This window comes from Gopherus evgoodei, chromosome 11 (assembly GCF_007399415.2).
Source record: "Gopherus evgoodei ecotype Sinaloan lineage chromosome 11, rGopEvg1_v1.p, whole genome shotgun sequence".
In the NCBI taxonomy this organism is placed as follows: domain Eukaryota; kingdom Metazoa; phylum Chordata; order Testudines; family Testudinidae; genus Gopherus; species Gopherus evgoodei.
This window is the reverse complement of record NC_044332.1, coordinates 19941117-19967595: the sequence shown is the minus strand read 5'-3', so window position 1 is coordinate 19967595 and position 26479 is coordinate 19941117. Positions and strand designations below refer to the sequence as shown.

At 41.4% G+C, this 26479-nt stretch overlaps 1 protein-coding gene across 6 annotated transcripts in view; it reads left to right on the top strand.

Moving 5' to 3' along the window:
• Positions 1 to 26479, top strand: part of ABI2 (abl interactor 2) — a 139487-nt gene that overhangs the window by 18315 nt on the left and 94693 nt on the right. Inside the window, exon 1 of one of the 6 annotated variants that reach the window (XM_030580459.1) lies at positions 7487 to 7624. The exons of the other annotated variants lie outside the window; for them this stretch is intronic. The gene's annotated coding sequence lies outside the window, so the exon portion shown is untranslated. Of the gene's footprint in view, positions 1 to 7486; positions 7625 to 26479 lie in introns of those variants that run through there. 6 annotated transcript variants of the gene reach the window in all.

Sequence of the window (26479 nt, the reverse complement as noted above, 5' to 3'; positions counted from 1 at the left end):
CTGTGGCAGCAGTACAATTAGCAGTAGGAAAAGCTTCGACCCAGGAAGTCAGAGGGCAAACCAAAACAAGGAGGTGCTTTTTCCCAAAAGCCTTTGGCATATCTACAAAATCAATTTGAAGATGTTGAAATGGAGCAGCAGGCGGAGGTCTTCCACCCTTAATTTTGTTAAGAGGTGGAGCAGGTCCATTACGCTGACATGTGCTGCATGCTTTCACTATTGATAGGCAATAGGGTTGAATGCCTGGAGCATACCAAAAGCCAGCGATAGTGTCCACGAGGGCGTGCATGCCGTAGTGACCCCCTTTATCATGGTGCCAGCGAACTGCCACAGGGTATGTGGAGCGAGGGAGGCAGGCTCGGCCATCTGGCATAAGCCAGGTCCCTTTGACCAGAGTGGCCCCGAGGCTTTCCCATGATTTTAGTTCAGCAGCGGGTACTGGTACGGGGTGCGGTGGAGTAAAGGAGGAGGTTGCAATAGCCAATGTGGGCATGGCTAAAGGTAAGGTGGCAGCCTTCTTGGCGGAGGCGTCAGCCAGGGCATTCCCACGGGTAACGGGGCTGCTATCTTTAGTATGGGCCCGGCAGTGAACTACAGCCAGGACGGAGGGTTTTTGGAGGGCGTCCAAAAGCTTGTGGATGAGGGGGAGGTGCTGAATGGGTTTACCGGCAGCTGTCTGGAAACCTCGAAACTTCCAGAGGTGGATATGACAATGCACAACTCCAAAAGCATATTTGCTATCAGTAAAAATGGTAACGGTCTTACCAGCGGCCAACTGGCAAGCTCGGGCCAGGGCATAGAGTTCAGCGGCTTGGGCTCCCCAGTTGCCTGGCAGTGAGGCGGCCTCTTGAATGTCCCATTCAGAGGTGACAGCATAACCAGTGAAACGCTTGCCATCAACATAGAAGGAGCTTCCGTCCGAGAAGAGGATGCAATCGGGGTTGTCCAGTGGCACGTCAAACAGGTTGTCTCTTATCTGTAAGATGCTGTAAACTACTTCCACACAGTCGTGCTGGTCCTGGGGACTGGCAGGTCAGGAAGCAAGGTAGCTGGATTAAGGGGTCCACACCTTTCAAAAATTAGGTTAGTGTCTTCTAAGAGTTCGGCCTCTAGCTGTTGCTGACGATGGGCCGAAAAGACTTGGGTTGTGCCCCTACGCAGAAGGGCTGACAAGGCATGAGAGGTCCAAACCGTGGTAAAATGACCCAGGGTTAGGCTCTTTGCCTTTGTGATCAGCAGGGCAGCTGCTGCCAGAGTCCGGGTGCAGGATGGGGTTCCCTGAGCGACAGGGTCGATTTGCTGAGAGTAAAAAGCAAGCGGGAAATGGTGGGGCCCGCTCAGCTGGGTAAGGACACCACTAGCAATTCCGCCCCTCTCGTGGACAAAAAGGTGAAAGGGTTTGCTGTAATTGGGGGGGCGGAGAGACATGGAGGAGGCCACACTGTCCTTGAGTAACTGAAAGGCTTGAATAGTGTCCGGGGACCACTGCAAAGGGTCAGGAGCAAGGTTAGCAGTGAGTCGGTGGAGCGGTTTGCTTAACTCCCCGCAGGACGGCAACCAGGGGCGACAGAAGCCAATTAATCCTAAGAAACCTCGAAGTTGTTTCTTGGTGTTCGGTAGAGGGCAGTTTTGAATAGTCTTTATGCGGGCTGGGTCCATCTGTCTTCCTTCTGGGGTTAACAGGAAGCCCAGATATCGGACCTTCTGTGAGACCCACTGAATCTTTTTAGGGTCTACCTTGTGGCCTCTGGTGTGTAGGTATAATAAAAGTGCCTTACCATCGATGCGGAGGGCAGCTTCTTCGCGATTACCTAATAGGATGTCATCTACGTATAGGACCAATGTGGATCCCTGCGGACTGGTGAAACCTTCCAAGTCGTGGCGGAGGCACTGGCTGAAAATCGTGGGGCTGTCTCTGTAGCCTTGAGGAAGTCGTTGCCAGACATAACTTTGTCCCTCCCAGGTGAAACCAAAGAGATACTGAGAGTCTGGGTGCACAGGAATGCTGAAAAAAGCTGATTTTAAGTCAATAACAGTGAACCACTCAGCATCCCAAGGGATTTGGCTGATGATAGTAGCTGGGTCAGGAACTACTGCATGAAGAGGGACCACATACTGATTAACAACTCGTAGATCCTGTACAAAGCGCCAACGAACAGGGTCTCCGTCCTTTTTAGGAGGCTTTTTGACAGGCAGTATAGGGGTGTTACAGGGAGTGCGCTGAGGGCGGACTAGCTTTTGCGCAATGAATCCCTCGATAATGGGGCGGATGCCCTCCCGGGCTTCCAGCGACAGGGGGTATTGAGGGACTGACGGGGGGGTTAAGGAAGGCTTTACCTGAATCCTTACGGGCTCTGCCGAAAGGAGCAGGCCAACATCAGTGTCAGAAATTCCCCAGAGGGTTGAAGGCAAGTCAGTGAGGTCAGGGGAGAGAGAGAGAGGTGTTTCCCAATTACCCTGAGTAGGGGCCGAATCTCCTAATACTGTCATCAATAATCCTACCCCTTCAGGAGTGCAGGTTAAAGTAGCCTCAAGCTTACAGAGTAAATCCCGGCCCATCAAAGGGATCGGACAAGCTGGGGAAAAAAGAAAACGGTGAGAAAAACATTTATCAGCATAAATAACATTCAAAGGCAAAGTGAGTCCCAGAGACTGTGGGTTGCCCTCCACCCCAGTCGCAGTTTTAACCTCAGAGGATAGCCAGGGAGAGGGGGCATGATTTAAAAGAGAGAAAGTAGCCCCAGTATCAATGAGGAAAGAGACAGGCAGTCCCTGGACTGAAAGGGTTAAACGAGGCTCTTGCTGGGAGGGCAGAAAGTGAGAAAGGAGCCGGCTAAAGACATTAAGGAAATAAGACCATCACATTGTTTGCCTTCGCCCCCGGGGTACCGTCATTGAGGAGGCTGAGTTTGCTGCGGCTGCTGCTGTTTCCCGTAGTTGATCCAGGCCTGGGAGATGGGCTGAGCTGGTGGTGCAGGGGTGTATTCCTCACTTGTATAAGCATCTGCGGATGCAACCAGACCCTCTGGGCGTCCCCAGGGGCATTCACGTTTAAAGTGACCAGGCTGTCCGCACTGAAAACAATTTCCTGATGGCTGGGGTCGCCAGGACCCTCTTCCCCGGGCACCCTGGAATCCCCTGCCACGGCCACGGCCTTTGCCTCGAACACCACCGTGAAAAGCTAAAGCCATCAGCTTATATTCTTCCTTTTTCTCTTTCTTTTTACTACTTTCCCTTTCTTTCTCCCAGGCAAAATCAGCTACTTCCAACACTGAAGTGACTGACTCACCTCCCCAACCAGGGCGAAACTTTAAGAAGTAATCCCTTACAGGGGGCACCGACTGATTCACAAAAAATGAAATAAGAGTAGGGTGGTCTGCTTCTCTCTCAGGATCCATCTGAGTGAACATTCGGGCCCCCTCCAATAGCCTCGACCAGAACTTTCTGGGCGGCTCATCAGATTCCTGCCGAATCTGCATGAACTTAGCCTGATTAGGCGAGCGGCGAGCCATTTCCTTGAGTCTCTCTAACAATCGCTCTCTATCTGTTCGCAGCTGAGTCAGCCTTAGCTGAGTCCAGTCTAGGGGATTCCAGCCAGCGGCCAGATCCCGCCTATCCATCCAAGTAACATTAGCTGCATTGCTATCTCCCCATGTCCTTTCTGCCATCCACAATCTACTACGTTCTTCTCCAGTCAAAACTCTACTTAACAACTGATCCACATCCGTATAAGTAGGATTATAACTTAAAAACAATCTTTCTAGAAGTTCTATGATCTTTCGGGGATTTTCCCCAAAAGACCCTGACAACTGTCCCCACTCTTTCAAATCCCATTCTAGCCATCCTTTATATTCCACAATACTAGCATGTTGCAATCGTCCATCATTGCTCATATAAGGTTGATCGTGCACCTGTAAAGGCATCTCCATAACCATACTTTTATTATTCGCAAGAGATTTGACGGAGACATCCTCTGGGCTATCCTCGGGGGGGGGGCATGCACCCTGCTGTACCTGCTTGGACCTAAGCCTAGTAACTACTCCTCCCGAGGTTTGCCCGTCCAATTCCTCCTCATCCTTCTGCACAAATTCCAATCTGGGATCCTGCAGATTCCCCTCTGCTACAAGGAGAGAGTTCCCCTGCGGAGGAATAGGGGCAGGTGCAGAGGGGACCAGCTGACGAGTCAAAACACGCCGTGGTCTACACCCTTCATCGAAATAACCTGGAGGGGGTTCACTCTCGGGAGAGTACCTGACTGCCATAATTTTTAAAGATTTCCACAGCTCTGCTGCTGTGTCCCAACAAAACCAGTAACATAACTGTCCCGGATGGTCTTTTTCGATCTGGCTCTTTACTCCTCTTAAGGCAGCCTGTTCGAAAGAGCCATACGAAGGCCACCTCATCTCCGAGTCGGCCAATACCGCGGTATACCCAGTCCAATTCCTTACACATAGTGTGTACAACTTCTTCCTAGACATTCCTGTCTGTACTGGGAGTTTCCCTTCGTTCCATAACTTATTTACAATCCCCAACGGACTCTCAAGAGGCACGCTAGTCCCTTGACCCATGGTGTCTGACAGGAGCCCTCCAACTGGCGTTTACCCTGCTGTCCAATACACGACCCCTCAATATTGAATTGGCTAGGAGAAATCTCCTGTGGCGCCTTGCCAATTCATATATGAGTGGTCTGACCACTGGACAGAGGTACCGCACCAGAAGGAATCCCGGACGAGCCCCCAAATTGTTAGGTAATAAAGCAAGTCCTCACTCACCTCTCCAACACCCGAGGTTGTGCGGAGTTGGAATATGGGCCCACAATTCTGTCAGAGACCAGACACAAATGCGTTGATCAACGGGCTCACACTAACCCCAAAGCTTTAGAATAAGTGTGGCCCCTTTATTAGGGGTGAGCATCAATATTTATACACAGAAGTAAACAAAGTGATTAATAAAAGATAATGGTCATGCATAATCAATCAAGATTTTACAGGAAGAGCAAGTTTAACAAGTAAATGCATAGAGATAAAAGGCTAATGGCTACTTGAGGAAGGGGGGTGTCATGAGTAGTTTGCAGGTCAGTGCTTTGTTCAAAAAAAGGTTCAGAAAGGATTATGCAGAGACGGCCAGTCTGGGTGTTTTTTGGCTCCAAAGTTCACCAAAAGTTTAGACCCAACAGAACTGTGAGTGGTGTCAATCTCACAGTAAAGCTTCTGTTTTATTGATCTTTCCCAGCAGGAAGTTGTCTGATACAGTTTGAGACATAGGAAATGGGGCTCAATGTTTGAATGCACAAGAAGGCAGGAGATATTTATTCCAGAATATAGGAATCAGCCTGGGATAAATGAACAAATGTTTATAAATTTGGTGGAACTTGTGGGGGTGTGTCCACACTAGCCTTTACAAATGTGTTGAGTATCTCAAGAGAATTGGTGACCAATTAACTCAAGGTAAAGTCTAATTAAGATAAGCTGTAAGTATGTGAGTTTAAAAAATAAACAATGTAGGATGTAAAAGGAATGGAATAGAAAGTATTGAAAATATTACAGTGCTCTTATATAAACCAATATACAGCAATCTGGTGTGTTGTATCTACAGAGGCATTCTTCAGCATTTTCTCTATCCAGCATTTAGTGGGTTAACTCTAAAGAGGGGTAAGCCTGTTTATCCTGATGTCTTTCCTTGGGCATCTTGATTCCACAGTGAGGTTCCCTCTCCAGAGCTGGCCAGCTGTTGAATGTGCAGGATCCTGGAGAAGATGATGTAGCGTTGTATAAAGGATCAATGTGTGCTTAGCCTTGCTAGCTAGGACAGTGATGATCTTCAGAATATCATGGAAAATACTTTTGACTTATTTCAGGAAGTATCCACACAAGCACTTAGATCAGGGGTTGGCAGCTTTTCAGAAGTGGTGTGCCGAGTCTTCATGTATTCACTCTAATTTACGGTTTCGTGAGCCAGTAATACATTTTTAGAAGGTCTTTTTCTATGTCTATAACATATAACTAAACTATTGTTGTATGTAAAGTAAATAAGGTTTTAAAATGTTTAAGAAGCTTCCTTTAAAATTAAATTAAAATGCAGAGCCCCCCGGACCAGTGGCCAGGACCCAGGCAGTCTGAATGCCACTGAAAATCAGCTCGCATGGCACCTTTGGCACATATGCCATAGGTTGCCTACCCCTGACTTAGACTGTAGCCTCTTCTCTGTGAGTACATTTCCGTACATAAGTCTACGAACTGGAATCTGTAGAGTCAGGATCTCTGATATTACACTTGTTGGCAGTATTTCACCTTTCTGGTGGATCTATTGTCAACATCTTTGCTTGCAATGTAATAGTTTGCCTTCAACAGTTTTTTTTTTTTATTTTTTTTTGGCTGAGTCCATTACATAAAACTGGTTACTTCAGTTGATCTATTTTTCTCCAAAGGGAAAAGAACAGTACTCAAGAGCATGCCCAACAAGATGCTTAATGGAATAAATGAGCATAACAGTAAACAGTTACTGATCATCTTGTGATCCGTTAGAAATACTAAATTTGGAACTTTCCTAAGAGATCCCGTGGTGTATCTGGGGGTGTCCAAGGTTGTGTACTCAAAGTCAAGATTCAAGCTCAATATAAATGTGTAAATTGTCAGTGAACCAGCCTGTTGCACGCCTTTGTAATATATTAATGCTACTCATTCAAAGACAGTTTACAAATGACATATACTACTTTGGACCTATGTTCTTAAAAATCACCTCACTCTATCAAATGATGTGTAGTTAATGGTAAGCTGGAATGCAAACTGTAACAGTTTACAACATTTAGGACAGAAAGTGAAAAATACTATTGTGAAGGCCCATACTTCACTGGGCTAGGAATGGATTTAAAGGTGAGTTGAAGAGGGGGTAGAAAAATTAGGTTGTGTCACTTTTTTTCTGTTTTATGATCAAAGAAGACTTGCATCTTATTTTTGCAGATGTGTGGGTTTTTTTGCTTGAGTTTGACCCAAAAAAATAAGAAGTATGAGGATTTGTCTTCACTGTTTTTGATCTAGGCTGCCTTAGAGGATCGGAGAACAGGAGTGAGAGCTTTCTCTGCCCTCATTTGAAAGGTCATGATGTTACATCTTTAACAGAGATCTTTCTTCCCAGCTGTTTGTCAGTTGTTTGGCTGAAATAGGTGCTAACAAAAACAGTTTTGACAAGTCTAACTTAATCCTTTCACATGGCAGTTGCTCAGCTTTCAAATTCTGAATACATAATGTTGGCCAAGTTCTGCCGTTGACATAGCAACTTCTCGGAATAACAAAGCAAGATCTCAATTTCTAAAGTTTAAAAAAAAAAGGCAGAAAGCTCTTTTGGAGAAAAAAGTCTTTTGTCTCTTTTATAAACCACAAAGAACCAAAAACGAGCACATTTTTTTCTTTTGGATGTCACCTTTAAGACAGCATTGTATCATATGTGCTAGAATAGAGGCTATGTTGAATCAGCAGTTTTCCACAAGTGGAGCATCCTTTGAGGCTGATATACTTCATTTCATTTGGTGAGGAGAAAGGTTGGTCTTGTGGTTAAGTACTGGAATGGAACTTGAGATTTTGGCATCAATTCCTGGCTCTACCCCAGACTTCCTTTCTGATTTTGGGTAAGTCACTTTCTCTCTTTCTGTGCTTTGGTTCTCCATCTGTAAAATGGGGAAAAAACTTCCTTTGTCTGTCCTGTCTACTTAGATTGTGTACTGTTTGGGACAGGGACTGTCTTACTATGTATTTGTACAGTGGTTGACACAATGCAGCTCTGATACCAGTTAGGGGCTATAAGCGCTACCATAATACAAGTAGTAAACACTAATGGAGGAGTAGCTATGAAAGGCCAGACAACCCCAAGGGTTCTGTGGGAGTTGGAATGAGATACAATTTAAAGAGGAAGAATGTTGAATTTGAGACTCTGAAGTGCAGGGATTGCTTTGAATCCCTGCGAAGGGGTTTTCTGTTTTGTAAATGTATTTAGTGAATTTGTCAACCTTGTTTCTAATTTTGCTGTTAAACAGCTATACTACTCCAGGATGCCATCATCTACATTGCACGCTTTTACACAAACTGAATCACACCTTGAGCAGTTATGTTCTGTCTACCTATACTCCCATGCAGTTTTAATTAATATAGTTCATATGTAAAATGTTTTTTATCTGTAGATCTCAGGGCCTTAACAAAGGAAGATAAGTATCAGTTCTGTTTCACAATATGGGGAAATTAAGTAACACACAAGTGAGCTTACTTCCCCAAGGATCCGTCTCCCCTGGGCTTTAAGCAGTGCCATTAACCGTGTGCAACAGTTTTTTTGTAGTCCTGCTAAAGCTAGTTTTAACATGGAATAGCCAAATAGATGCATGTGTGAAAGGAAGAATAGTCTTCTGGTTAAGGCATTGGGTTGGCAGAGCTCTGCATGGACACAAAATGTATCCACATCTGATCTGTGATCCCCCAAAATGGTCCCTGGGTACGGATATCTGTGGATTTGCAGGGCTCTATGGATCAGAACTCAGGAGAGCTGTATCCTGTTCCTGGCTTTGCTACACGCTTCCTGTGTAACCTTGGTTAGTCTCTTTATCCCTCTGTACCAAGATTCCTCATCTGCAAAATGAGGTTTGTGCTTCCCTAATTTGGGGTGTTGAGAATATATTGTTGATAAATTGTATAGTCAATTGCTTGACCGCACTTTGGTTCGTTATGAAATATACTCAAGAAACCAAATAACCAATGTCAGGTATTTTAATATGGTACAGGAAAAAGGTTCTATATAATATCAGTCTCTGAAGAGCAATCCCGTACAGTGATGGTACAGTCATCTTACACCAAAGGTGTGCTCTCCCAGGTCACACATTTCAGCTGGTATTATTTATATGATTTTACAAGCTATACATCTCCTTATGCATCACTAAAATCCAACCCTCAGTTTGACCCAGTTCCCTAACTTGTTGTTCTTTTCCTTCCTTATTTTGTTTTGGGTGCTAGCCTTCCAGGTACTGATCTGTGAAGGTTCTTCCTTAGGTTGTACTAAGACATAGAATGAATGTATCTTGATTTTTAACAAGTTTCCTCTCCGCTTAATGCAAATACTTACTTCAGCAAATGCAAGGAGTTATAGGATACTTAGCAACAGTGCATTAGATCATGGTTTAGGCCAGTTTAGGCTGTATCACTGTTGCAATATTTGTGCTTAGTACGTGTGTGTGTGTGTGTGTGTGTGTGTGTGTGTGTGTGTGTGTGTGTATATATATATATGATATGGATAATATGTATTGTTAATATGTTACATATTCATATACTCTCCAGCATTATTAGTTAGCAATATGTAAAACGGTCTGATATTACAGTACGAACACCATAGAAAAGCCAATAAGTAAAGTACACTTGTGTGTGTTTTTGAGATGGTGGTGGTTAGGGTAGACATGAAGTTGGTGGGAGTCTTCTGGACTTAAGGAACCAGTGGGAATGAGGGAGGAAATTGCATGAGGAATAGAGAAATGAATGCATAGTTTAAAGAAGTCCCTTGACCAAGTGCATCTGTAGTCTTCACATCCCATAACTTTTCACGGACAGTAAGCCTAAACAGCTTTGTTTAGAGATGGGGCTATTGTTTAAAGAAGTCCCTGTCAAATAAAAAGATTCATTGACCATGGTTTAAAGGATGCCCCCTTTGTTCATGCAGTAGTAGAACTTGCTGAATATAGATTTAAAATACCTGTAAGAACAATTCAAAAACAAATGAAGTCTCTTTTACCCTGAATTCTTTCATGGTTAATGAACTTTTTGCCAAATGAACACGAATTAAACAAGTTTCAAACCCTTTTTCTTAATTTTGATCATTGCATCTTTCCAGTGTTTGTGTTTTGCCTCTGAGATAACCAAAAAAACCCGCCAGCATTTATTCATTTTTCTGTGTATTTTCATTGCTTCTGGAATTTATAGCTTAGTGATACATTTGCTGAAGGTTGAAGCTGAACTTCAAAGGTCCCAATCTAGCAGTGACTTTAATTCACTCTACCAAAAATGTAACTTTAACTATTGAATTATATGTTTATTAGCCTGTGAGTGGAAAAAATATTAAGATTGTTTTACCAACTCATTCTTCATAGTCCTATTTTTCCTCTTACTCACTTTTAAGACGTTCATCATGACCATCTGAGTACTGGATACTGCTTTCTTCAGTTCCTGTCAGCTAGACGTGCCATTAAAGTGGTGCAGAAGTGTCTACCACTGGCTCGATGTACTACTTTTGTAGTGCTCTTAATCTTTGATGTCCTAATAACCAAAAGAGAAAGTAGTCTTAAAGTATGGACCCATACATGACTTAGCTTTATTCTTACCTGTAGATGACGTCTTAGAATTGTAACCATTTGTTTTTCCCTATATTGCCCCTCACTACCTTAATGGTCATGCTTAATATTTCAGTTGTCTTTGATAACTATATAGTAATACAAGAGGCTTATCTTTACATCATGTAATGCTTTGGGACTGTGACTCACTAGTGGATTACAGCTTGTTTTTGGAAATCTCTGTGTTCTACTGGCATTCTCTTGTTGATAGCAATTCTGATAGTAGAAGTCTGCATTGCTACCAAAAATAAAAGTATACTGGAGTATATCTTTCATTCTCTCCCTGGGTAGCAGTAGAAGATAACAGGAAGGACATGTCTACCAGCGTCTGCTCCCAACCTCTTGCAATCGCCATATGGGAGAACAGAAGAGATAGTAGAACAAGTAGTAAATGTCATCAGTTATTGGTTCATTATATGGTCTGATGGCAATAGCTATTTTGAAAAGCTGTTTTAAAACTGACAAGATATTATAAGTGACAGTTTTGCTTATGCAGTAGATTTTTCAGAAAGCCTTTATCCAAAGACACCAAGGATAGCTGCAATATAATCCTATGCAAAATTAACCCCCCCCCCCCGTCACATTGGAGCTGGGATTCTAAATATCTATAACTTTATGGAGGACTGATAGTAGGGAAGAATAGTATTATTAGGGGAAGATTTTTGCTTTTTGAAACACACATACCAGCCTGGAAATAAAAATTAGTTATACTAAACCCCAAACATTAGACGGGGCAGTGCACAGTTACGGTCACCTGAACAATCTTAACTCTGCTCCCCCTGTACCTTGCTGATCCCCTCTGCAGTGTGTGCTCATTGCAGCCTGTGTTAAAACTCTTAAATATATCCATGCAAAAAAGGATGCTTTTTAAAGGACTTCATGTCATTTAAAGAGATACCTTCTGCTTTATTTGCATAGTTTGCCTTGCATGTGAAGAAACTTTGGAGTACATGGCTATGGTTTTGTGCTTATATGTTTAACACACAAATGAAATATACCTGTCACCCTGTGTCTCAGTTATATCAACAGTTTAAATTTTGGCCTTGCCCTTAAGATAACACCAGATAATAGTAGCTTTATGTGTGAAACTCACATTTGGAACTCCATATGCTTCTGAGGAATGTGTTCATGTTTGCTAAAGAGAAGTAATTAAAAGCCTCTATCTGGTAACATATATAGTCTTAAAGAAGTAATGAATAGTTTGTAGCAATCTAAAAACACTTTAGTTTAAGTGTTGTCATAAGTGAGTAAGATAATTCCCTTAGATCACTTCTTCATTGTGTTACTGACTGTGAAAATTAAGATGCAGATTATTTATGACCAGGTTTACACTTATTTGGCCAATGAGAATGAGCAGAGTTAAGGTTTAGTATGGAAATTTATATTTAAAATTAAAAGACCTATACACATTCAACTTGATTATCTTAAACATTGAAATGGTTAGGCTTTTTATTATATTTTTTGAGAATGATTTTTGTAATCTCGGGAGCTTTCACTTGCGTAACAGATATTTATAATTAATTAACATTTTATTTTTTGGCCTGAGAATTTTTTAAAATTTAAGATTTGTATCCATTTTGCTGTCATGTATTTAGACTGTAAACTCTTCGGGACAGGGAGAATTTCTTTGCTGTGTTTCTATAGTTCCTAACAATGAACCCGAGGCACCTAGTTGCTTCCACAATACAAATAATAATGATTAGATAGAATTAACTGTGTATTTTGTAAGATTCCTTAGATCACATATCTTATCTGGATATGGTCCCCTATCTCCTGTTCCTAAGATCAGATTGCTTTTTCTTTGTGTTCTGTTTCCTATTCCTTGCTCATGAGAATGTGTGAGTGGGCCGTGCCATGCCATGGAACCCCTTTTTTCAAGATTGCCTGCTTCTTACCCCCCTTCAGACCATCCATATGTGATATGCATCATTTGTGAGAGCCTCATTGGGAATATTAATGTCCTAGAAAAATGCTTCCAACAGTGAAATGCTTGAACCCACAACTGTCCATTCCAGGTCCCTCAAAAATAGGCAAAGGCATGAGTCCTTGCCAAGACTAATGGATTGAAACTCACATGGAGTTTCTAGGCCAAACTGGTGGTTAAGTCCATAAATGATTATTAGCTAGGATGGGTAAGGAATGGTGTCCCTAGCCTCTGTTTGTCAGAGGATGGAGAGGGATGGCAGGAGAGAGATCACTTGATCATTACCTGTTAGGTTCACTCCCTCTGGGGCACCTGGCATTGGCCACTGTCGGTAGACAGATACTGGGCTAGATGGACCTTTGGTCTGACCCAGTATGGCCATTCTTATGTTCTTATCCACTGTAGTTTGCTGTAGAAAAAGTAGGATAAAATTGAGCAACAAATGCTGGGGTCTTCCTAGCTAACTAGGACTGGAATTACTATTTTCAGCAGCCATTACCGTTTTTTAATTTTTTTTTTTTAAGTTTCCTTTGTTTAAAAGGAAGACTGTAATATTGCACTGGCAAATTCCCCATAGAAATGAAGAATGGAACAAAAAAATAATAAAGGCACCTCAACTTTTCCTCATTTATGGAGGATGGTCTTATAATATGGATCCAGATATCTTCCAATCACACAAGCTGAAAATTGTTCCACGTTACTGCAGTTCTGTAACCATGCTGGAACCAGTCCTGTCTGTGGTCTGTGCACATCCAAAATTCTTACTGAATTCAGAAGTGCCTTGCTTTTGTAACCATATTACCTGATATTTTCAGCCCTTGTAAGCAAAGCAGGTTTACATTTAGTAACTGGGTGGGAAGCCTCTCAGAAAAAGTTAGGTGCTGTAGGAGGTGTTGCTTATTCACTAGGTAATGTGAGACCTTCCTGTTACAATAATAAACCCAGTGCCGCATAGAATACACTTTGCTCCTAGAGTCTAGAATGGGGTCCTTTACTTCTATACACAGCCCATTAAAGACAGTGAAAAGACTCCCACTCACTTCAACAGGCTTTGGACAGAACTGATTATACACAGGGTAACTCCACTGTCTTCACAGGGTCCTGGTCTCTCAGCGGAGGAGGTGCATGTGAGCTTGTTGCAGGGCTGCTGCTCAGGGATGGCAACCTCCTGGCACCCCAGCCTCCAAAATCATTCAGACTGCACTTTCTGCATAACTGTGTGCTGGCTGAGGGGTGCGTGGGAATTGGTGGCCTCTGCTGCAGGTGACGGGAATCTCAGGTACTTAAAGCCATGGCCTAGAGGAGGGAAGTGCCTAACTCCAGAGTCTGCAGCTGCACTGCAGGGCCAGTGCTGAGGATTTAGAGTCCCTAGTTCTGCCATTCCAAGGTCAAGCATGCTTAGCTTTGGAATTGCCATCTTGACTAGTAGCTGCAGCTATCTAAGGCTGGCCTCTGGTAATTGGCCCCATGGCTTTAGCCAGAGAAGCTACCAGTGGCTCTGTGACTACTGGGGGCCGTTAAGCTAGAGTAGATGAAGAAACTGGAGTTAACCTCAAGGAACAGTGGTCACCAGTAGGAAAGGAATGTCAAGGGGAGCAGGGAAAGACGAAGCGGGTCAGACTTGCAGCGGGAGAATAGCCCCAGCTGGTTTGGGAGCATGTCCAGAGTAGAAAGGAAACAAGCTTGGGGAGAGGTGGTGGTGATCAGGTAGCAGACTAGCATGTAGATGGGAGCAGAGGGAGAAAGCCCTTGGGAATCTGAAGACACCAGCCTAAGTCGTCACTTTGGGGAAAAGGTGTTTCCAAGTGGCTTGCTCAAATGGCAGGATGGGTGCTGAGGGAGGGATTTGTCAGAATTGATCAGGCTTTAAAACTTTGAGCTGAGACTAGGATCACATGCAGTGACTGGTGACATAGGATGGTGCTGGAGACATGGCTATAGAAGGTCTGAATGACGAAGGAGATAAATCAGTGAGGAGTTTCCCTGATCACTATGAAAGTTCTACTCACTGTGGACACTGGTAAACCCATGCGGGTGTACAGCTCAATGAGAAAAACTGGGGGCTGAGGAAGCTGTGTATGACAATGCATATAGTCATGTAGAGGTGTGTGATCAAAATTAAAAAAGTCTCTGAGATTCAGTACCGGGTATACTATGGCACTGTCACACCAGGCCCACACTCAGAGCCCACAGTGACTACATAGGGGCCCACAAATATGTGTGGTGCCGGGGCCCACAAAAGGTTAATCCAGCCCTGGTTCTGCCTCCACATGGTTGCTAACAGGCAGTTGCAGAGCTGCTGTGTTAGCAGAAAATTACCACACATTGATTTAGGAGGAAACCTCATAGTGAGTCTTTAACCTTTTAAGTACTATTTGGGTCCACTTTCAGAACCTTATTTCAGGTAACTGTGGATCTACCACCGTAAGAGTTCTCCCTGACTTTCGAAAGGGGAGGCAAGTTTAAGCTTCAGCAGTAGGCCAAAGGGAGAACTTACACTTTGTTGTGTACCTGCAATCCGGAACTGAAAGATATGTGAGCACTCAGACTGTCTACAGATGAAGTATGTGTAGCTCACGGGAACAATGTAATGCCAGATTAAACTGATCAGTCTCCTGTACAGGTCTCCCCCTTCTCCCAATTATCAGGATATGATCAGCTGTTAATTTCTGCTTAACAATTATGATCCTAAAATGGTAATATGTTACTCTTGAACAAATTAACAGTACAAATTAGGTTTTATTGGCTTGCTAGCCTTCTATTATGTGAATTTTATTACCTATAGATCACACTTAGTTTCCAGTCACTGATCTGATGTTATACATATTACTTGGTAAATTGCAGTGGAATAAAAAATGTTCTATCTTTTTCTTAAATCCTAGCTGTGCTATTTTTAGTATTCATTCATCAGTTTGTTGCACCATCATGCTCCAAGAAAAGAATACTGTTACAAATTGGATGCACAGGCTAAGTTTGAGTGTCTGTTATATATACCTGAATGTTGGTGATGTGCCATAATTAAGATTAATGTTCCAATGAAATTTGGGGCTGCTTCATGTCTTGTAACCAAGCAAAAGCTGCTTTAAAAGGAGTCCCAGGTTCTCCTTCACAGTTACCAGTTAGCTACAGTCATTTTCTGTTTTTGCTCCTTGCTCTGCCATGTCTTTTTTCTTTATCTTCCTGGACCTGCAGGCACACAGGACATCCACCAGATTCCTTGGTTTATTTTGCTCCTGTGCTGGTCTGTTCATGCTTCTGAGTGTCATGTTGATGGATTGAGCTTCTTCCTCTGTTCTGCATAATGTTTATCTAGGTTGCCCTCTTTTTTTTCTTCTTCTATGTAATGTCACTATTATCACTTGACATTTACGCTTTGTGTTGGTGGCATCCTTAAATAGTGTCCTAAATATGTCTGTATCTTACCATATTTGCTTTAGACTGGTTTGTTCTACTTAGAATTTCTGATATTTCAAGAAATTCTTTCTAGTGGGCCTTGAGGATCGTCTGTGAGCATTTACTTTGGAATTCATTGATCTTATCAGTTTCAGTTGTGATTCCATCCTCCTTTATGGAGCAGTCATGGCACATGATGACAATGTTAAAAATTTTTGTTTTTGAGTCCGGGTCAATCATACTACTTGCATAAACTTAAAATAATTTAGAAAAGTTGTTTGCTGCTTTTGATATTTGTTGCCACAAATCCTTGCACATCTTACTCCCTAGATAGATAAAATGGTCTGCCTCTATTAAACAAACATAACTTTGTGAGTATTGTACTGAAATATTGTGAAATGGGGTGCCATAGTTTGCTTTTCTCTCAAGACATTGCTCTCTGAAAATATAGTCCCAATACCGAGCAGATAGCGGTGACACTGTGCCCTTGAGAAATGATCAAAGTTTGAGACGTGAATTTAGCTTTTTGCTACTGTAGAAGAGGTTTGGAATGTTGTAGAGACAGTCCCTGGAATATGAGTTCTTGTAGCTCTGTGCTGAGCTGCTTGGCCAATTCAGGTGTGATAGTGAATTGGAAACAGGGTCGTTAGGTTGCTGACCCCTGCTCTACCCTATAATCTATCAGAAGTGGTGTGCCGAGTCTTCATTTATTCAGTCTAATTTAAGGTTTCGCGTGCCATTAATACATTTTAACGTTTTTAGAAGGTCTCTTTCTATAAGTCTGTAATATATAACTAAACTATTGTTGTATGTAAAGTAAATAAGGTTTTTAAAATGTTTAAGAAGCTTCATTTAAAATTAAATTAAAATGCAGAGCTTCCCAGACCAGTGGCCAGGACCCAGGCAGTGAGTGCCACTGAAAATCAGCTTGTGTGCTGCCTGCATGCCGCAGGTTGCTGACCCCTGGGCTAGAGGGTCTTGAAGGTGAGTAGGGTGACCAGATGTCCTGATTTTATAGGGACAGTCCCGATTTTTGAGTCTTTTTCTTATATAGGCTCCTATTACCCCCCATCCCGATTTTTCACATTTGCTGTCTGGTCGCTCTAAAGGTGAAGGAAGTGAGCATTTTTATTTTATTATTATTTTTTTTTAACACAAACTCCTCTAAGTGCTGAGGATCTTCCACCTTAGGAGAAGAGTGTTCTGGTGACTGTACAAATGTCATCTACTTTGTCCACTGTGCTTGCTATATTCAGCCTCTTTTCAAATCTTCTTCCTTGGTTTCTCATTGCCTCTGTCATTAAAATCTTTTATTGTTGCCTTCGAAGCTTCCTGGCGCAACCTAACTCTTTGTTCCCTCCAAAAGCATGTCTTAATTTCCTCCTTTTCCTCTCATGCTGGGTCTTCTCCACACAGCCGTCATATATCTGGCGCTGTTCTACCTAGTCGCCAGCCTGGTCTGCCATACCTCCATGCCTCTTACATGTGCCATATGAATCCTAGATGTTGAGGGTTGCCAATTTTGGTTGGATGTATTCCTGGAGGTTTCATCACGTGACATAATCTTTAATTAAAGGTTAATCTTAAATTCCTGGAGGCTTCAGGACAATCCTGAAGGGTTGACAACGTTATATATCTGTCTGGAAGATTCTGAGCATGTTGTTAGTGTTATACCAATAAGCTGGTTTCATGGCTGTGGTTATGATTTGAAATCTCTCTCTAGGGATGTGTATTAAGGCTTCAATCTCTTGGCACTGTGAGACTTCCCAACAAATGTAAAATTATCTGGTATTGTCACTCATTAGATAGAATGAAATTTGGTTTGTGTAGGAAATAGTTTAATAATTCTATTGTTTGGGATAAAACTAAGGTTTTATTGAAACATTCGAGGTTCAAGTTGGGAATTATAACTCAGGAAGGAGCTTTCCTTTTATTCAAAGTAATCCAAGTTTCTATATGATCTCTTTCTCTTTAGAGATTATATATAACAATCTACCTTCAGCCAAACTTGGGTAATTAGTAAAAGTTCTGCTAGTTTATATGTAATTTTTGGATTGATTGAAATGTGTGTACTTTGTTTTGTGAAAGTTCTGAAATTGTTTCAGTTGTATTAGCCATCTCTAATTGTGACTGTCTGGAGGGGGAAAAATAGCATAAAATGGCACTACATTTTTATTCAACTTCTGTCAAGATGGTTTTGACAGATGGTGTGTAGCCTGTCCAATATGAGTTCTGCCAGCTGCATAAATATTGATTGAAAAAATGGTGTTCTTCAGTTTAAAAAAACAGATCTTGAGAAATACGTACCTCCGTTTGGATGGACATGAAGTGCTGCTAAGTGTTGATGAAACCCTTGTTGATAGGAGTGGCTAATGGACATGTATGCAAAACTTGGGTAGACCAGCAACACTTTGTGCAGAAATCAGCATCTGAACATATCTGAAAGGGTCTATTGGAACTGCAGTGTCACATACATTCTAAAGAGTGGGAAATAAGGAGTACACCTCTACCCTCCGATATAACACTGTCCTCAGGAGCCAAAAAATCTCATTGTGTTATAGGTGAAACCGCATTATATTGAACTTGCTTTGATCTGCTGGAGTGTGCCTCCCCTTTTCCCCCTGCCAAGCGCTGCTTTACCACATTATATCCAAATTCTTGTTATATCAGGTTGCGTTATATTGAGGTAGAGGTGTATTTGTTGATTTTTGGGGAGAATATATGTTAAAAATGTTCTCTGGAAATATCCTTGTATTAGGAAGAAAATTTATGTAGCAGAAACTATTTAGAGCTGGGTATTCCTTGATTAATATATGGTTATGATACTCAAGAAATAATCTGATGTAAAGGTGGATGTCCACATGAGAGGAAGGCCTAACTACCAAGGACACAGACACTTTCTAGAGCATCTTTAAAGAGCTTGTCTTGTTCATCTATACATCTGTTACAAGAGGAGGGATTACATTTTTTAGCATACTGACTTCTTGTGCTGGTGTAGCAGTATTTCCCATCGTATTTCTTTAGCTGCATGCTGTTCTGTTTTTATAGTTGTCTCTTTGTAAATTTGACAGTACAGAGTTTCTATTGAAATCAAAGTGAATTGGTTATCTTATTTGTCTGGGTAATTAATGTGCTCTGATGGAACTTTGTTCCCTAACCTCTAGAAGAGTAGCTGACTGTAAAAGGCCAAGGGCACAGAAAAATTGTGATCTCCCTCCAGAGTGATGCTACAGACTTCAGTGGTTTGTGAGGGTTACAAAGAGGCTAAGGCGTTGTTGCAGTCTTTCTTGTAGGGACTCTGCCATGTCAGGTACTTCAAATCTGTAATTTAGTGCAGTATTTCCTTGTTAAGTTATATTCTGTCTTCAGCTAACCTTTGTATCTTTTACTTTCTTTGTGTTGAATGTAGAAAATGTAAAAAATTGAAAATGTTGAATATAAAACAAATGGGATCCTCTGTAAACAAGAGAACCGGCTAAAATGTTTGAGTCTGCTTACGGATTGCTTCCAAAATATTCTTTAGTACAGCTAGTATTCTCAAGTGTTTAAGCTCACTCTTTGAAGTGACTTGCTGTCTTTCAAGGTTCTAAGCTTTTGATTCAGAGGAGTTATTTTGTACATAATCTTCTTTCCTGATATGGGCAAACCAGTAAAAATAGCCATTCATAGACGCTTACATTATCTTGGCAAGTTTTGGGTTGTTTTGGACATCATTATGCCAGTGGTTTGCTTTTTAGATGCAGCTGTTTCTTTTGCCATGAGTGCAACACTGAATTTATGCTTTGGATGTAGTACACATATCTTACAGCAAAGAATTAACATCTCATTTTCTATTTTCTTCTTCTGTAAGTAAGCAGAGCTTCAGTCAAACTCCTGCCAGTACTGATGTCCACTCACAAAGATCTGTTCTAATCAGAAACACCAGACCAAGTTAATTTGATGTCCTTTGGTTATAGATTTCCCTCCCTGCTCCCTCCAATGGTGGTTTGTAAGTTTGTGGTTGATGTGGCTTTATACAGTTTACTTAAATTTCCAAAATGCTTTGTTCTTTCCCGACTATTGAAATCTTTTTATTTTTTTTTTAAATTCAGGTCTTTTACAGGCAGGTTTTACACAAGCAGTAAATTACTTGACAAATACTACTTACCATTTTGCACAAACAAAAAGAATGCTGCTCTGGTGCCTCTTGAGTAGCTTGATTAGGAAATGTGAGAAAGTCCAGTGTGCATGTGGGGCAGAACTGCTGGATGTTTTCTGTTGAACCTGTAGTTTTTGTTGAACTGTTAAAAAAAAAAATAGATGACAAGTTTGAAAAATTGTAGACTTACTCTCCAGCCTTCTTTCTGTGATCTGACATTCATTGTTGCATAACTAATGCCTAAAACATGAGTAAGTTTTTATTCCATATCTGTTTACCTTTTCCAAATGTGTTTACAAGTTGTATTGTAGAATAGGTTAGTGCATTTATTAGCTGGTCACCTTGCAGAGGGCTTGTTGAAAACAAACTGTACTTGTAATTGGATTTCTGTGTATTTGGAGCAGATGGGATGCAGTGCTTTCTCTGAGACAGGCAGCACTATCACCAATCTCTGCCAATCTTTAGCACCCTCTGGCTGTTCTCTTTGGCTGCAATATCTAAGCCATTTGAAAATTTCAAAGTCGAGTTGTACAAAGTACAGTAGAGATGATCAGACATTAACTTGACTTAGTTTTTTCAAACTGAGGGTGAGATTTTGGTGAAAATTGGTTTGGCTAGTGAGTTTAGTTTGACTTATTCCTATCCGAGAAAGCCGAAGGCTTTTATAGTCAGCAAAAACATAAAAATATTTGCTGTGGGTCAACAGTGTCTCAAAGTAAATTGGGCAGTCTTACAGTAGAATCTCAGGTTATGAACACCTCAGCAGTGGAGGTCATTCATAACTCTGAAATGTTTGTAACTCTGAACAAACATTATGGTGGTTCTTTCAAAAGTTTACAACTGAACGTTGACTTGATATAGCTTTGAAACTTTACTATGCAGAAGAAAAATGCTGCTTTCCCTTTATTTTTTTACTAGTTTATGTTTAACACAGTATTATAGTGTATTTGCTTTCTTTTTTTTGTCTCTGCTGCTGTCTGGTTGCGTACTTCTGGTTTCAAATGAGGTATGTGGTTGACTGGTCAGTGCATAACTCATTTAGTTAAAATAAGTACAATTACATATAATAGATCCAAGTTCATACTGTTTTGTGATATAAGCACAATCTGTACTCTTTATATTGCTTTAAAAAAACCCACCAAAAAACCCAACAACCCCAAAACACATTCCTGATGTAGTCTGTTTTGGGACAAGATGCTTTGCAATTTGTGTGAAAATAGGCCATGCTTAAAAAAAAAAAAAGTAAAATATGTATAGAAGACTTGATGCTGAAGTGGTAAATTATAAGTCGCAGGTTGTGTATAAAAGAATTTCCTACACTTTAACCACATAAGAACACAGATTTCAAATGTTGAAGTAAATGGATTAAACTGGTTTCAACTGGTAAGAAGTGAGTAACTTTTAGCTTTAACATCAAAACAAGTGTGTTTTACATTTAGATTGGTGATAGTTATCTGCTATACACTTTCTTACGGTTCTATAGTTAAGTCCTTTAAAGGGCACTTTTATTCTGAAAAATGCCACTATAAACAAGGCCTTGTGAGGTTCTGTGTTTGAGAGTTGATAGCTCCGTATCAAATTTGCTCAATTGATAACTGAAAAGATATTAAACAAACTGCCAGTCCTACAGACTCAAGCTGTTCTGAGAGTCCAGCTGTCCTCTTTTATGTGTGATCACCATTAAGAGTTACATGGGACTTCAACTGACATTTGGAACTTGGCTAGCAATTCTGTTGCTGAGTGAGTGAGACTAGAATCCAGCTTGCTTTCCCTGTACGATCTGTTGTGCAGTGATAATAGGAGCAATAGACAAACCAATACTGTCGGAAAAATAAGCAGATATAACTCTGGAAACACACAGGGAGCAGATCTGTTTAGTAAGAAGATACCACTTTACATAATAACTTTTCACAGCAGACTTGCGTTTCTTTCCTTTCTGGCTTCACTTCCTGTTTTCTCTTCCTAAAATAGATGTCTTGCGTTGCTTTCAGCATCCATCTCCTATTCTCTCCACTATTTACATATTTCTTTCCCTTATACTACATCATCCTAATTTACATTTTCTTATTCCTTTCTTCTCTCCCCAAAATCTCACTCAATACCATGCATATCCTTTCTAATCTGTTTAATAAATCCCCCCTACCCCCCACCACACATAGTGCTTGAAATCTTATTGAACCTAATACCAAATGACTTAATTTCCTAGCCACAAACCTTTATGACAGATAGGGGCCACTGTCAAGTAGAAATGTCCAGGTGAGAAGCCAGGCCCCTTCTCCCCTGTTCTCCTTTCCTGCCTCTCCCTCCCCCACCCAAAAAGCTGCTGGGATTCTTGTCACGGATTCTGCTTGATGGCTGTTTTTCATCAGCTACCAGGTAGTGTATGTCGAATACATTTGAAGGCCTTCTCAAATTACACTCTCCCTGCCAGAAGGGAGAAGAGGGCTTGTCTTCTCACTACTCTACTCTGCTCTCAATTCTGAGGCTGTTGCATAGAGACATCTCTGCTATTTTCCTCTCTCAGGTCTTATCTTAGTGTCTGCCCCTGTTTCTACTTGTAAAGTTCCTTAGCAGCAGCAGCAGCAGAATTAAATTGACCTGTTTGTCTGTTTCATTGTTGTCTATAGAATTCCTAGAAGCAGCTCTGAAAACTGTCTGTTGTTTACCTTCAAAATATGAATCAAATATATCTTTACAGATATAAGGGCAAAAGGCTTAGTTTTTAAATGAAATGATTCTGTAGAAGTTGATGGCACTTGCCCGAGGAAGCTTCCTACTTGCCATGGATGAGTGAATTTCTCAGCCCCTGGCTGTTATGAATCTAGTTAGTTGTTGCACTTTACATAATTATTAGTTGAGTTATATTTCTTGCTGGTGCAAAAACTTGACCCAGTTTAAAATACGGGGAAACATGTTGATTTTGGTTGAAACTGCTAAATAACATAGTCCTTCCAAGCTTCTACATTAGCTCTTGTTTAGAGGATCCTGGATTACCAAAGCAGAGGAGTGGTGATTATGTGGTGTTACTCAGACACCTATAGAAGAGAGATTTTTCTACTGAGCTGTCATTTTGAAATGTGATCTTTAGAAACAGCAGGTTCAGAATATTTAAAAAAAATGTCCTGCATTATTGTCCTGCTTTGAAAACAATGGCTAAAATAGTCACTTTTCTGCTAATGAGCATAGTCATGAAAGAGAAGCTTCTTTAGTAACCTTGAAGACCATGAACATATTTATAGGTTGGTAAGTAAGTGATAGTTCAGCAAGCACAGCACAACCAGTACTTTTAGGCAAGCATAATGGCTTTATAAGGCCACCAGATTCCAGGTTTGGTTTTTAGAATTTAGTCTTGAATCGGTCATCACCTTGGTTTTATACATGGTACTTTTAAGACCTTGCATCAATCCTCCATAGTTACCTTTCTGTCGTCTGCTGAAAGTGGTTGTGTAGACCAGTGGTCTCCAAACTTTTTTGGTCACGCACCCCATCAGTACAAAATTTTTGAGATGCACCCCCTGCTCCCGGCTGAACTGTTGAGGCAAAAAAAAAAAAAAAAAAAAAAAGCCACTCAGACTCCCTGCCGAGGGACGGGGAAAAAAAAAACGCTTAGACTGCCGAGGGAGGAGGGGGAAAAAAAGCAGCACTGCTCTGGCGGCGCTCCTCCTGCCGCGCACCCCAAAGGATCCTCTTGCGTATCCCCTCCACTTTGGAGATCACTAGTGTAGTCGCATAGAGACATCACTTTTTTCCATTCCCACTACTCCGGGGCTGATCATACTGTTCCTGCAGTATTCCCAGACTATGCTAACTTGAGGGCAAAATATTGGCCCTGTGGATCCTACAGAAAATACTGTTACCTCACAAATATTATACATGTGATGTGAAATTTGGTTTTGGCTTATACTTTTTGTCAGTTTTTTTATAATATACTTTGTTATAATGCAGTGGTTCTGAAACTTATTTGATCGCACACTCCTTCTTTGTGTTTGTATAGCATACACCTCCCCTACGACCTCACAAGTACATATAGCGATAAAAAAAATCAATTTGTAACTCTCACTAAATATTAAAAATAGTAAAGCATTGATTCAAAGAGAACCAATGATCCATTGTAATTAGAGCAAAAGCAAAACTGTAATTTGTGGTTGATACTTACAATTAAATGTGCACACCGAGTCATAGCAAACAGATTAATTTACAGATGGTGACGACTTTGTATAATGCTATGGAAGCTTAACAGAAATCTGCCAAGATGCACAGCACCATGTAGAGTCAAATGCACAGCGCCATCTGAGAACCTGATATTTCTGAAGGAATCAGATTTGCTAGTTATTCATTGCTGTGAGTGAAATGTGTGCAGTATGGTTCCCTCCCCCTCCTTAAAGCTTCTCATGTCCCACCTCAGAATACATTCCATATACCTCGCCCCAGTTTGAGAACCTCTGTTCTAATGTGAGATACTTGATATGTATCTGAAGACATTTTGTTTCCTTGAGTATATCCTGTCAGCTCGGTGGCTGCATTAGCAACTTTATAAAGCAGTGAACAAGAATGTGTGATTTTTTTAAAAGAATTGAACAATGAGTTCAGGGATTTATGTAATCCCAGTATGCTTATAGACTCAGACTTTAGGGTCAGAAGGGACCAATGTGATCATCTAGTCTGACCTCCTGCGCAAAGCAGGCCACAGAACCCTACCCAGCCACTTCTATAACAAACCCCTAACCTATGTCTGAGTTATTGAAGTCTTCAAATTGTGGTTTGAAGACCTCAAGCTGCAGAGAATCCACCAGCAAGAGACCCAGGCCCCACACTGCAGAGGAAGGCGAAAAACCTCCAGGGCCTCTGCCAATCTGCCCCGGAGGAAAATTCCTTCCCGACTCCAAATATGGCGATCAGCTAAACCCTGAGCACGTGGGCAAGACTCACCAGCCAGCACTCAGGAAAGAATTCTCTGCAGTAACTCAGATCCCATCCCATCCCACATCCCATCACCGACCACTGGGCATACTTATCTGCTGGTAATCAAAGATCAGTTGCCAAAATTAAGTTTTCCCATCATACCATCCCTTCCATAAACTTATCAAGCTTAGTCTTAAAGCCAGATATGTCTTTTGCCCCCACTACTCCCCTTGGAAGGCTGTTCCAGAACTTCACTCCTCTGATGGTTAGAAACCTTCGTCTAATTTCAAGTCTAAACTTCCTAGTGTCCAGTTTATACCCATTCGTTCTTGTGTCTACATTGGTACTAAGCTTAAATAATTCCTCTCCCTCTCTAATATTAATCTCTCTGATATATTTATAAAGAGCAAGCATGTCCCCCCTCAGCCTTCTTTTGACTAGACTGAACAAGCCAAGCTCTTTGAGTCTCCTTTCATATGACAAGTTTTCCATTCCTCGGATCATCCTAGTAGCCTGTCTCTGAACCTGTTCCAGTTTGAATTCATCCTTCTTAAACATGGGAGACCAGAACTGCACACAGTATTCCAGGTGAGGTCTCACCAGTGCCTTATATAACAGTACTAACACATCCTTATCTTTGCTGGAAATACCTCGCCTGATGCATCCTATAACCGCATTAGCTTTTTTAACGGCCATATCACATTGGCGGCTCATCGTCATCCTGTGATCAACCAATACTCCAAGGTCCTTCTCCTCCTCTGTTGCTTCCAACTGATGTGTCCTCAATGTGTGTCTAAAATGCTTATTATTAATCCCTAAGTGCATGACCTTGCACTTTTCACTATTAAATTTCATCCTATTACTATTACTCCAGTTTACAAGGTCATCCAGATCTTCCTGTATGATATCCCGGTCCTTCTCCATGTTAGCAATACCTCCCAGCTTTGTGTCATCCGCAGACTTTATTAGCACATTCCCGCTTTTTGTGCCAAAATCAGTAATAAAAAGGTTAAATAAGATTGGTCCCAAAACCGATCCTTGAGGAACTCCACTAATAACCTCCTTCCAGCCTGACAGTTCACCTTTCAGTACGACCCGTTGTAGTCTCCCCTTTAACCAATTCCTTATCCACCTTTCAATTTTCATATTGATACCCATCTTTTCCAATTTAACTAATAATTCCCCATGTGGAACCATGTCAAATGCCTTAGTGAAATCGAGGTAAATTAGATCTACTGCATTTCCTTTGTCTAAATAATCTGTTACCTTCTCAAAGAAGGAGATCAAGTTGGTTTGGCACGATCTACCTTTAGTAAAACCATGTTGTAATTTGTCCCAATTACCATTGACCTCAATGTCCTTAACTACTTTCTCCTTCAAAATTTTTTCCAAGACCTTACATACTACAGATGTCAAACTAACAGGCCTATAGTTACTCGGATCACTTTTTTTCCTTTCTTAAAGATAGGAACTATGTTAGCAATTCTCCAGTCGTACGGTACAACCCCTGAGTTTACCGATTCATTAAAAATTCTCGCTAATGGGCTTGCAATTTCATGCGCCAGTTCCTTTAATATTCTCGGATGAGGATTGTCCGGGCCCTCCGATTTTGTCCCATTAAGCTGTTCAAGTTTGGCTTCTACCTCAGATGTGGTAATATCCACCTCCATATCCTTATTCCCGTTTGTCATCCTTCCATTATCCCTAAGCTCCTCATTAGCCTTATTAAAGACTGAGGCAAAGTACTTATTTAGATATTGGGCCA